This window comes from Canis lupus, chromosome 17 (genome assembly GCF_003254725.2).
Source record: "Canis lupus dingo isolate Sandy chromosome 17, ASM325472v2, whole genome shotgun sequence".
In the NCBI taxonomy this organism is placed as follows: Eukaryota; Metazoa; Chordata; class Mammalia; order Carnivora; family Canidae; genus Canis; species Canis lupus.
In genome coordinates, this window is record NC_064259.1 from 7,773,980 (window position 1) to 7,785,547 (window position 11,568).

The window sequence follows — 11,568 nt, forward strand, 5'->3', positions numbered from 1 at the left end:
TCCCCACACCTTCCTGGATGTCTGTGTACCTGCCCCAGCCCCAGGCTAGGTACAGGGTGGGGAGGATGGGGCACAACTCATCGCCCTGTTCCCTCCTTGCTCCTCTCCCACAGGTCAGAGGGGCAGGTGTTCATTCCCAGGACCCCAGCTGGCAAATCCTCACTTACCACTTCTCTCCCCATCTACTGACCTTAGTTCTTGATGTTTAGTAAGAGGTTAGGATTCAGAAAGTATTTCTGGGCAAATCCTGGTTTTCAGGGAGACTATCTTACTATGGACCCAAAATCCTACTCTGGATGTTGCCTTCCTCTTTCTCATTTCTGTCTCAATAACCCAAATCGGGGGGATCTGAGGGGCTCAGTGGTAGAGCAACTGCCTTCAGTTCAGGCTGTGATCCTGGGTCCCCGGATCGAGTCCCACATTGGGTTCTCCACAGGGAGCCTGCTCCTCCCTCTGCCTGTGTCTCTGCCTTTGTCTCTCTCTGTGTCTCTCATGAATAAATAAATAAAATCTTAAAAAAAAAAAAAAAAAAAACAACCCAAATCGTCCCCGAGGAAAACCGGGGATCCCACTGCTGCATAGGAAGACATATAAAGACAAAACCCACTATTTTGGGAAGTCCTTCTCACTAGCTGGGGGTGTGAGGGTTACGCTGGCTCAGGGATTTGAGGGTTGAAATGCCTGGTTCAGACCTCAAAAGTTAGAAGGAAAAGGTGGAGGGAACTGGCACTTAATAAAGTCACCGTGGCCAAGTGCGTTCCCTTCAACTCCTGAATCTCCCCCATCTGTGTCTAGGCTGGGATTTTACAGACAGGAAACAAGGCTCAGAGACGGAAGGCAGCTTAGCCAAGGCTACACAGCCAGAGAGGGAAAGAGGCAGGACTCCAGCCCAGAGCTCCTGATCCCAAGGCTGAGCTCCTTCCAGCTGCCACGGCGATGCTCTTGCTCAGCAAGCGCAGCTGTCTGGGGCTTGCAGCCCAGTGCAGGGAATGTCCAGGGCACCGCCAGCGTCCCCCACCGGCCCAACTTCCCAGCTCTCTGGAAGGGAGGTAAGGACACAGTCTCCAGGCCCCGTCCTCCAAGGAGCAGCCTCTGGGTCACAGGAGCAGGTGACACGCACCCAAGGGCAAGGAGCCAGGGGTGAGAGAAAGGAGGAAGGAGGTAGTGGGGGTCAGGGGTGCTCTGGAGCTGAGAGAGCGGTCACCCCTTCCAGGAGCTGCAGGCCACCTACGATGGCTGCAGGGGGGCTGCTGGAAGCTGGCTTGAGCACCTCCCAGCCCCGAGGTGGGGGACCAGCTGAGAAAGTAACGGGAACCAGCAGGTGTCGGCTCCGACCAGCCCGTGGCCGGGCTCTAGCCCTCTCTCTCTGCACAGCAGCGCTGACGGCAGAAAAAGGTTTGCACGGCAGACCCGTCTGTATTTTCATGGGCCATCAGGAAACGTTCATCTGGCGCATGTGATTACGTGGGTATCGTGGGGATAAATCCAGATGGTCACCGACTATTGTTCAATATCACATAGATGCTCCTCGAGGCATGCTCTAGACGGGATGCGGACCATGTTGCGGAGGGAGGGACCCCAGGGGCCCTCTCCTCAACCCCCTCCTTCCCTGGGGCCTTGACCGGCACCCAGGATGCCTGGCCCTGTGCTGCTGCCCCTGGGTGCCATGTGATGAACTACTCAGAACATAGTTTCAAAAAAATACATTTTTCTCATTATGAAAGTAATTTGCATTTAGTAAAAAGGCAAAAAAGCGTAAGGAAGAAAGTAGAACCAGCTAGATGAGTGCTGTTGACATACTTTCAACCTTACCTATATCTACAAAATACTCTCATACGTGTTTTCCATAAACATCCAACACATGGATTATATGTCCATATGCATAAAATATGTTCATAATTGATAACATATTGTAACATCGTTTGTATTTTTTCGGGGGAGGGCATAAAAAATTCCTCAGAAACATAACTTTTAGAGACGGCCCGACAATAGTCCATCATATAAAAACACACTGGTGCACGCCGGGGTGTGCTGTGTTTCTCCACCAAAAATACTGCAGCGTGTGGGAAATACACCGTGCTGTCCCCTCCCGGGGCCAAGGGCCCGACCTCCGCAGATATTTGGAGAATGTGCTACACAGGGACCGGAGGTACAGGTGGGATCCCGTAAGGCCAGGGCACCTGCTGAACCCTCACCCCCTTCCCAGACCTGAAAGGGAGCGCCTGTTTTCCACAGCATGGCCCATCTTGAGCATTAAAAAAAAAAACATTGCAAATGCAAAAGGCAAAAATGGCATCTCTTTTTATTGAGATGTTGAAAGCTCTTTATTTTTTTTTAAGATTTTATTTATTTATTCATGAGAGACACAGAGAGAGAGGCAGAGACACAGGCAGAGGGAGAAGCAGGCTCCATGCAGGGAGCCCGATGCGGGACTCGATCCCGGGCCTCCAGGATCCTGCTCTGGGCCGAAGGCAGGTGCTCAACCACTGAGTCACCCGGGCGTCCCTGAAAGCTCTTTAAATGCTAAACCCCACCAAGCCACAGAAAGCCATCTCCCTGCTTCTAAGCCCTTCACCAATTTCCTGTTACTAAGCAATCTGGCAGCTGGGCTTCTGGCAGCCTCTTACAGCTGGCCTGAGGGTACCAGGCCTGGCAGGGAGGGGGGGGGGGACCATGGCAATGACCCCTGCCCTGGGACTGCTTCCTGCAGGTGCAATGTGCAGAAGCAGGAAGTTATCCTAGCAGAGTTCCAGCACATTCCCAGGGAGCCCGTGCGTCTGCCCGCCTTTCCTCCTGCCTTGAGGAGGCAGCTGGCGTGACTACAGTTTGTTTGCATCAGGAACCACCAGTTGTCTTTTGTTGGTCCCTATTATGAAACAAACCCCTGAACCACAGTGTGTCAGAGTTGGAGGACTCTGAGATGGAGCCTCAGAGAGGCAGGTAACTTTTTGGAGGTCGCACAACGGGGTGCTGGCCCAGATCTTTGCCTTTTATCTAGCTCCTCTACAGCTCTTTTGGATCTTTTCAGAATGCTCTGTGCTCATTATTACATTTTATTCTCAAAAGAATCCTATAAAGTAGGCAGAGCTGAGAGTATGGGTGTGAAATCACTCTGGTGATGATGCTGGTGATGCTGATGACGGTAAGAACACCAGTGACCAGAGCTAATGTTTACTTTCTCTGTACCTAAGTCTCTGCTGGGTGTTTTATAAGAATAATCTCCTTTAATTGTTGTAAAAACCCTAAAGACGAGGTTCTTTAAAAAAAAAGATTTTAATAATTTGCTTGAGAGAGAGAGAGAGAGCACAAGCAGGAGGAGGGGCAGAGGGACAAGCAGACTTCCATGCTAAGCAGGGAACCCCCCAGGCTCAACTCGGAGTTTGACGTGGGGCTTGATGTGGGGCTCAATCCCAGGACCTCGGGATCATGACCTGAGCCAAAGTCAGATGCATAACCAACTGAGCCAGCCAGGTGCCCCAAAGACATAGGTTCTGTTATCAATTCCTGCTTATCGGGGAGGAAGCAGGTTCAGAAGTTACTTGGACACTCATTGCCACCACTTACATGATGATCTCAGATCACCCAAGAGATCTGGGGAGTAGTTGCCATCAGAGAGCGGCTCTAATGCTGTCTGGGGCCTGCCACACAAGGAAGGTTCTAGAAACTAGCTAAGCCAGGAGTCCTCCCGATGCCCACCATGGATAGCCTTTCTGCGCTGCTCAGGAGTGACGGCCCTCTGCAGCCCAGGCTCCAGAAACAGGGTGAAGAGGAGATGACGAGGGTGTGGCAGGGATGTCGGGGAAGGGTGGTCGAGAGGAGGAGCCGCAGGCCGGAGGATGCATTCCATCTTTGCCGTCTTGGATTTGAAACATTGGTGGCTCACCTGGGCTGTGCTGCCCCAAGCCCTGAAGAAACGAGGAGTTAGAGCACAGGAGAGAAAGAGAAGCTGAGTGTGGGCAGCATTTGCCAAATAGCCACGAAATTCCCACCAGGTGCCCAGCACGATGCTGTCCCTGTTGAGCACGAGGCGAGGGGAGCGGGAAGGGCCAGGAGGCCGAGTGATGGTCCTCGTCCCACGGGAGCCAGCTGCGGAGGAAGACAAGATGTGTGCACGCGCGTGGCCCGAGTCAGGGACGTCAAATACACCACCTGTGTCCTCACAACAACCGTGCAAACCGGGGACCTTTGTTCCCATTTCACAGATGAGGGAACTGAGCCCCTAAGTGAATGAGTAACCTGCCTAAGACAAAAGAGTGGGAGACCCACTCTCTCTCCTGCTCCTTAATGTCTGGCTTTTTGTTTTGTTTTTTAATTAAATAGCAAGATCTACCGCCTACCCCCGGACACACAGATGCTATGAAAAGCACTACGAAAGTTCGAAGACAGGAAGGATGATCGTGAGTTTCCTGGGGGGTGGGGTGGCTGGATTTGGTCAAGGGAGGCCACCGCTGGCAGCGGTGGGACCCAAGGGGTGGCTGCGCAAGCTTCGTGCCCGACGAGGGAAGAGCCTCCCGACGGCACGCAGGCTGCAGGCTTCTGTGGCTGCCCCATGGCTCCCACACACACTAAGACAGAGGACCCTGAATACCTAATGACTTTTATTTGAGGTTGCAAAGCAATTCCTGCTGGATGACCCATTCTTCCTCCCAGCTCCAGCTGCGAGACTCCTCTTCCTCTCCCATCTGCGCTCAAAGACTCACTGGAGAATCTGTTTGCAAGAGAGTTAGAGTCCTGTTCACAGCCCCACACGCCTTCAGCGTCTCTGCACAAACTCATCTGGGGAGAAAACATACCCTGGGTCTGGACTGCTGGCCCCGAGGGAGCCTCTCTTAGCTCCCACACTCCCCACCATCTATTGATCACAGACATATGAGTTTCTGGGCCTCAGTTTCCCCAGTGTGACTCCCTGCCTGTCTCCATGGCCAGCAGGGACCTAGCCCTGCCCCTCGCCAGCTGGGCCCTAGTCCTTGGGCTCACGGGATGCTCCCCAACTCGCCACACCCTCTCTTCCAGGTCTCTGCACGCACTGCCTCTGCTGGGGCTGCTGTTGGCACCTCTCCGGCTCTGGGGACATTCCCATTCACTAGCTAACACCTCGGCTGGACGTTGTCTGAGCAATTCGTTCCTGACAGACGGCTCTGGTGCCAACGCTCATCAGTCCCTTCCTCCACTGTCCTAGTTGTGCTTCCTACATCTCTCCAGGGTGGCCGGGACATGTGTGCTTCTGGATCCTTGTCCAGGCCAGGAATGTCCCAAGGCCACGGTCTTGCTCACGGTGCTTTGACTCCTGGTGGCACGCTCGCGTGGATGCTGATCCAACAGTGGCTGAATATGTGACTTGGTGAGCGTGGGGGATCTGGGAGGTGAGTCTCTGTCTCTCTCTGCATACATAACCTTTGTAAAATGTATAAGAGAAAGAACTTTAGAAGCCTCCTGGGCACCCTTGTATAAGCAGAGCTTTGGGGACTAGGGAAGAGGAGCTGTCCCCACATGGAGGAGGCGAGGGAGGAGACAGCATTGCAGGAGATGCACTGGGAGGGTAGGGTGGCCAGAGTCACCCTGAGATGGACAAAGCCCTCTTGGGAGCCCATGGAAGCTCTTAGCAGGACTCCCCACTGCCCTCAGATGTAGGCTTGAGCCGCCTTAAGGGGAAATTAAGGAAGAGGCAGGAAGAGTGGGGTGACCAAGCTACAGTCACTAGGGTTACAAGCTGGGACCCCTCAATGTCTCTGTGTCCCCCAGAGCTCATGTCCTCTGCCGGCCTCGATCTCACACGCAGGCTCTCTCTGCCTGTCACACCTGCTCTTTCTCCTCTTTCTGAGATTTTTCTCAGTCGGGCCCAATGCACATTTATTGAGGGGCTACTATAGGCCACCTCTGAGAAAGCCTTACTGATTGCCGATCGTCTCCCCAGGCTGGCTCAGGTGCCCTTTGCCATTCACCCCATCCCCTGCTCAGCTGTCCTCGGCCTTTGAGCTGGGGTGGCCAGCCTGTGAGCTCCTTGTACCTGGCCATGGCCTAGTACAGGGCACAAGTTTAGTAGGTGCCTGTTGGCTGATGAGGGGCTGCAAGAGACATACTGGATTCTCCCAAGTTGAAATCCACAACCCATGTTGTGAGAAGCCCTTTGCCCAGTGGGAGGGCTTCTCTGCCCTCATCAGTCATGATGGGCTTTGAGAACACGAGATGCGCAGCAGTGGGGTTCACTCCATCTCCAGGATATGCAAAGGCCACACTTGCCCTTCCGCCCCACTGTGAAATCAGAGGTAGTGAAAGCAGCTAATTGGCAGGGACATGGGGACATTCCACATCGGAAATGGGTCCTTGGCTCCATTTGCCAGGAAGGTTGCAAAGTGGATACAGGAACTTTCTGACTCCAGAGGAATAGATACAAAATCACCAAACAGATGGCCTCCCCAATCCTCTCACTTCCCCACCAGGATCCCATTTCTGTCATCTTGCAACAATACAGAATTTATAGACATCTTCCTTTCCTGCAAAGGAAAATGAAGTCTGAGAAACACACCATGTCCTTAATATGACATTTCTCTTTCCCAAGGGTCCCCTCTGTGTCCTGTGGAACACTCAGTCCACGTCAGCTGCTGGGCCCAGATGGGCCCTGTCTTCCAGGCAGCGGTCAGCACAGGAAGTGAAGAATTTGCCTCCTCTCCTGACCCCACTCTGAGGTCACTTTGAGGTCTATGAGATCAAGGGTCTTGGGGGGGGCGGTTCCAGAGTGAGAACTGGAGATGAATTTTAGTTCAGCCACTGGTCTGAAGGAACACAGTGGTGAGTTATAAGATCTTGTTCACTAGTGTCTCCTCTTCATAAAATGAAGCAGTAATACTCTCAGAATTGTCTGAGGATTCAAGCCCCAAATTACCCAAAGTATGGGTCTAACACATAAATAATATGTAATAAACTCTGCTTCTCCTTCCCTTTCACATCCTACCTGGGTATAGCTCCTAACAGGTGCTGTGGCTCACATCAGGGCTGGAGCCAGGATCCAGGACCAGGGGATGTTTGAGAATCAGAAGGATCAGTTGCACAAACCAAAGGTGGTTTTCAAATGGCATCCAAAAACCAGATATGCAACCAGAGCAGAGAATACCTGCCTGCCATGGGGGTTTGGGGTGGAGGGAAGACATACAAGTCAAAATATGCTATCTTCATTTGAAATATGTGGTAAAACAAAATAAGTAAAAGAAACTCATACCATAGAACTACATACATTTGAACTGGATTAAACATTATGTGTTAAAGAAATCTTTAAAAATGCAGGAGAAAATATTGTTTAATATCTAAATATCCTAGAGGTGAAAAAAGACTTTCAAAGCATGATTCCTAAGGTAGAAACCATCAAAGATAAAATAGGTAGATTTGATCATAAAAAGAGAATAGTTCTACTTCCCAAACTGGTGATAAATACAATCAAAGGCAATCTAGAACCTTGGAAAAATATTTATAATGTAACACGGGTAGTAAGAGGTCCAACAGCCATGATATATAAATAGTTGGTAAAAATCATTAGAAAAGAAATACTCCAGTAAGAAATGATGAAAGAGTATAGAAAGATCTCACAAGGAGGAAATATAATTGGTCAATATATGAATAAATGTTCAACCATCTATTAATCAAAGAAGTGCTGAATTATTGTTTTGCCCTGTTCTTCAGTTGGCAGTACTTGGTGAGCAAAAGTGGAGATAAATTGACATTCTCATAAACTACTCTTGGGTATATAAATGGATAAACCTTTTATAGGGGCATTTTGGTGATACATTTTAAAATTTTTAATTTTTTCATACCCTTTGACCCAGTACTTTCATCTCCAGGAATTTATCCCAAGGAAATAATCATGATTATATAGAGAGGCTTAGCTACAAGTACATTCGTGGCAGCACTGTTCATCAAAGCAAAAATGTACACAAAAGAGAGGGTTGACGTGACACTACCTTTAATGTTATGTGATTGTTAAAATAATATAGTGGAGACATAATATATAGGAGAACATACATGTGTATATTATTCATATACACTTTGTCATTTACATGTACATATGATTATGTATATAAATAATATAGGTGAATAGTCAGCACCACAGGTAGAAGTTCTTGTATATTGTTAGCTGAAAAAAAGCAGGTTACACACTAGTAAGGTGTTCATTATAAACCCTAATTCATTTTTTGAGTACATATATGCATAGAGAGTAATACTGTACATACATTGACAGCAGTGATCTCAAGAGAATCATTTTCATATTGTACTATTCGGTTCTCAGCATCTTTTTGCTTTTCTCTGCAATGAATATTTATTACTTTGCAACAAGACAAAATTTTTATTTTAAGAAATATTTATTTAAAGAAAAGAATGCTCCACTTTGACTACTGCCGATTATATCGTCCTAAGTTTATCTCCGAAATGTAAGTTCAGGAAGGTGATCAGTGCAAAGTGAATACGAGTTTATGGATGAAAATACCTCCTCCAGAAGGTAGTAAAACAGAACATCTGGTGACAAAATCTCCACTCTGGAAAAAAAAATGAGTGAAACAGGAGCATATGTTAAAGTAAGGGGCCATATTCAAGTCATCTAAATTTAGAGCCAGGATTAAAGAATTTTGGGAACATTGTGAGATGAGTATTATGATTTAAAAATAAATTGGATATACATATATATATTTTAAAGATTTTATTTATTTATTTGACAGAGAGAGAGAGAGCGCACAAGCAAGGGGGAGAAGCGGGCAGAGGCAGAAGCACGCTCCCCGCAGAGCAGGGACCCCGACGTGGGGCTCCATCCCGGGACCCTGGGATCATGATCTGAGCCAAACGCAGACCCTTAGCTGACTGAGCCACCCAGGGGCCCCCAAAATAAATTGTATTTTATAAGATATAAAAATAATAAAACTATACATTGTACAAAAGTAAGAGAATGTAAACTCATCATCTGTATCAGTCAGTTGAGATGCTATTTAAAGTTTAAACACATGGTTATAATTATCTGTTCAATTTAAAAATTTTCATGACTTTAGTGCAGGTTTTCTCAATCTCAACAGTATTGGCGTTTTGAGCCAAATGATTCTTTGTTCAGAAGGCTGTCCTGTATATTGTAGGACGTAGCGACACCCCTGTCCTCTGCTCACTAGAAACCAGTAGTATCTCCTCTTATGCCCCTGTTGCGACAACTAGAAAGTCTCTAGATAACGCCAAAAGTCTCTAGAGAGACAGCGCCTCTTGAGAACCACTGCCTTAGAGGTTTCATCTAAGAATATTTTCTTGTAGGGGCACCTGGGTGGCTCAGTGGTTGAGCATCTGCCTTTGGCTCAGGGCATGATCCCCGGGTCCTGGGATCGAGTCCTGCAACAGGCTCCCTGCATGGAGCCTGCTTCTCCCTCTGCCTATGTCTCTGCCTCTCTCTGTGTGTCTCTCATGAATAAATAAATAGAATCTTTTTTAAAAAATAATATTTTCTTGTAATTGGAAAAGTAAATTATCTAAAATTTTAAAAAAATAATGAAGGACCAAGGATGGCCTCCAAAGTCCCATCTGGGTATAAAATAGGTTCTCTGTGTTCTCTCACCAGTCAGTTGGCTGTGGTCACCGTCCAGATGGGCAATCATGGCGTGAGTGTCAGGTGGCCACTAGCAGGGTTGGATCAGTCGGGTGGGGACTGGCAGGAAAGCTGCAAGGCTGGAAAACTAGCTCCAGCGACCCAGGAAGCCAGTGCTGGGAAGACGAGCTGTGGCCCCAGGACAGAGGGCAGGGGTCACAGCGAGGGCTTGGGATGTATGTGCTGCAACTTGCAGCCTCCCCAGGAGGTGTGGGCTTGGCTTCCTTCCCCTGGCCTCCTTGCCCCCCGATCCTGGGAGATCCCCTTCAGAGAGACAATGGGCTCAGCCCAGGGCTGCACTGAAGCACAGCTGGTGTGAGAGATCGTTGGCACCTGGGGATGGAAATGGGGTGGCCAGTTGGTCACTGGCGCCTGGCTCCAGGGAGGTAGCTCTGATGGGGATCTTCCTGTCACCCACAGGCGATCACACTGGGTTTCCAGACTCAAGCACAGCACAGAGTTGCCTGGAATCCAAGAGATGGGGCGCCTTTTCTCTGCTAGATAAAGCTCAACGTGAGAGTGATACCTTGGGTAGAACAGATGTTTCACATGGGTCCCCATCCTGACAGCGGGATATGGTCCCACCCCAAGTTGTGCTGAAGGAGCCTCACTCAGGCTTTGGACGACGGGGTCCCCATCCCTGATACAGCTGAAGGAAGCTGCTGGGGACAGTGCCACATACACGGCCACCAGCCCCCGGGTGAGCTGGCCCATCAGATCCCTGCCTTAGGGATGTGAATGTGGCAGCACAAAGAGAACCCGAAGTAGCAGGGGGAGATGACAGTGAGGGAACCAAAGAGAGACAAGCTAGCGTAAGCCCCAAGAGCAGCAGCGTGGGGGCCCCAGAAGGGCAGACATGAGCTGCTGTAGGAGAGCCATGTGGCTGAGGAGCTGAGGCATCCTGGCTCTAGGTCCGAGGCCCCAGGTGCTCCCAGGACTGGCACCTGCTCCCACGTGCAGGTGTGACCTGTGCCCACACCCCGGGGCCCGAGCTCCGGCAATGCTCCCTGCAGCACCTTGAAATTCTTAATAACTTCTGGACAAGGGTTCTTGTTTTCTCATTTTGCACTGGGCCCTCTGCAAATCCTGAGTGATGAGAGTGATGAGCACAGCCCCTGTTTGTAGGTTGTTACTAAGGTAACGTTCATATGACACGATATTCACTATTTCAGCCATTTTAAAGTATATAGTTCAAGGGCCTTTGGTGCAATCACAGTGTTATGCCACCATTATGTCTGTTTCCAGAACATCTTCGTCTTCCCCAAAAGAAATCCCACTATGTTAAGCACTCAGCGCCCCCATTTCTCCCCGTCCTCAGCTCTTGATAAACAGTAATCTATTTCCCATCTTGAAGACATTTCAGGTAAATGGGGTCATGTGACACGTGGCCTCTTGTGTCCGGCGTCTTTCACTTACGTTTTCAAGGTTCATCCGCGTTGGACGGTGTGTCAGTACCGCATGCTTTTCTCCAGCTCACGATGCTCATTGTGTGGAGGTCCAGGAACCTGTTGACGTACCCTTGGGCTCTTTTTACTTCTTGGCTATTCGAAACAAATACTGCCGGGAGGAACGTTTGTGGCCAAGTTTTTGCGTGGCGTATGTTTCCATTTCTCATAAGTGTATGCCTCGGAGTGGAATTCCGGGGTCGGAGGATAACTCTGGGTTCAGTTTTTGAGGAGGAACCAGACTGTTTTCCAGCAGCTGCCCCATTTACGCTCCCACCAGCATGTATGAGGGTCCCGATTTCTCCACGTCCTTGTCACCCCTTACTTCTCATGGCGCTGATTGTGGCCTTCCCAGTGGGGGTGAAGTGGTGGCCCCTTGTGGCTTTGACTTGCATCTCCCTGACAACTCACGATGCTGAGCGTCTTCGACGAGCCCGTGGGCCATCTGGAGAGCTCCTCCGGAGAAGTGTCTATCAGACCCTTTGCCCATTTGTTACTTGGCTGTTCAGCCTTTTG